Source organism: Otolemur garnettii, unplaced genomic scaffold, assembly GCF_000181295.1.
Source record: "Otolemur garnettii isolate 467f Iridium unplaced genomic scaffold, OtoGar3 scaffold00025, whole genome shotgun sequence".
Lineage (NCBI taxonomy): Eukaryota > Metazoa > Chordata > Mammalia > Primates > Galagidae > Otolemur > Otolemur garnettii.
Genome location: NW_003852420.1, coordinates 15697368 through 15699528, shown reverse-complemented (window position 1 = coordinate 15699528; position 2161 = coordinate 15697368).

Sequence of the window (2161 nt, the reverse complement as noted above, 5' to 3'; positions counted from 1 at the left end):
AAAAAAAAAAAAAAGAAAAGAAAAATTATTTGTAGTGGTTTTTTGAAGCTGAAGATAAATGTGCCCTTCTCCAGAGAGGCTTTGTATCTGCTGTTGTCGTTGTTATTGTTGTTTGGCTGGCCCAGACTGGGTTCAAACCGCGAGCCTCAGTATATGTGGCCAGCACCCTACCCACTGAGCTGCGGGCGCCACCCTGTATCTGCTTTTTTGCCAAGGGCTTATGGGATCTTCTAGTCAGTTTTTATCTCAAACCAGGTTCCTAGTGCATAGCTTGAGATTTCTTGATCTGCCAGGATCTGTTTCCTGGGATGCAAAGGGACTTATCAATGGTCATGATTTCCCACAGAAGAGCTTTTAAAAATTCCCCTTTCCTTTACCTTCAACTATTGTCAGCACCAAGGCAACTTTTTCTGCTGTCCCTTGGGGCTAGTGGTATGGATTGTATGGCAGGCTCATATCATATTAGACTTAAGTAAAGCCCTTTGGAGTTTCAGCTTAATGTGGGGAGATTCTGTGGTAGGACCCCAGACTTTGGGCAGGCCCTGGGCTTTCAGTCTCTCCTTTCCTTGTGTGGTTGACAAACTGAAACTCACAGGTTCAATATTAGCAAATGGCCTCAAGTCATAAGTGGCTGTGGTGTTCCAACATTCCAAACCTCCTGTCTGGTTGCTGGGAATTCATCTTTTTTTTTTTTTTTTTTTGAGACAGAGTCTCACTTTGTTGCCCTTGGTAGAGTGCTGTGGCATCATAGCTCTCAGCAACCTCAAACTCTTGGGCTCAAGCAATACTCTTGCCCCAACCTCCCAAGTAGCTGGGCCACAGATACCTGCCACATTGGCTGGCTATTTTGAGAGACGAGGTCTCACTGTGGCTCAGGCTGGTCTCCAACCTGTGAACTCAGGCAATCCACCAGCCTCAGCCCCCCAGAATGCTAGGATTACAGGTGTGAGCCACTGTGCCCAGCCTTGGAATTCCTCATCTTTATAAGCACTTCAGGGGTTTTAAGAGAATATTTTTATATATTATGTAACATAGTCACTATTTTTGGTGGAAGGATTAACTGAATAAACTAGTCCACCACTGCAAAAGAAAAATCCCAGAAAATCCCGTTTCAGTGATGATAAAGTAAGTCCAGCACAACTCTCTCCTTCACTGATTGCTGAAGTTGACCTTCCTCTGACGTGAGGCAATATACATCACAGGTAAAATACCATGTGGCCCAACTACCAGGGGACACCCTCACAAATCATAGCCACCACTTAAAATGTAGCTATTATCCAGAGACTACTCCACAGTGATATCATATGTAAACATCACCCATCCATGCTTTGGGCACTGGCAGCACAAAACTGTGTCTTGCTTCAACAAGCACGTGTTGGGGTTACAGTGCTGGGATGACAGCAGAAAACAAGACAAGGTTTCTGCCTTAATAGAAATGACAGTCTGCTAAGGGCAATGGATAATGAACATGGTGCAAACCAACAATTTCAAAGTATGAAAAGTTCCATGAAGAAAAAATAAACTGGTTAATGAGTCAGAGGGATATCTAAGAAGGCCTCTCTGATAAGGTGGCATGTTAGCTGAAACCTGAAGGTTGGGAAGCAGCCAGCCATGGGAAAAGATGAGTGGTGCATACCAGGCAAGAAAATAGCCAAGTGGAAAGGCCCTGAGATAGAAGGGTTCTTGGCATACTCAAGGACCAGTTTGGTTGAAGAAGCGTTCAATGACAAGTGGTGGAATGTGGGAGGCAGGGGCCTGATCCCAGATTTTTGATTCATTCATTCATTTTTGATCCCAGATTTTTAATTTAGTCATTCATTCATTTTTTGAGACAGAATCTCTCACTCTGTTGCCCAGGTTAGAGTGCCGTAGCACCATAGCTCACAGCAACCTCAAACTCAAAACTCCTGGGTTCAAGTGATTCTTCTGCTTCAGCCTCCGGAGTAGCTGGGACTACAGATGCCCACCACGACACCCTGTTAATTTTTCTTTTTATTATTATTTTTTTTTTTTTGAGACACAGCCTCAAGCTGTCGCCCTGGGTAGAGTGCTGTGGCATCACAACACACAGCAACCTCCAACTCCTGGGCTCAAGCGATTCTCCTGCCTCTGCCTCCCACGTAGCTGGGACTACAGGCACCTGCCACAACGTCTGGCTATT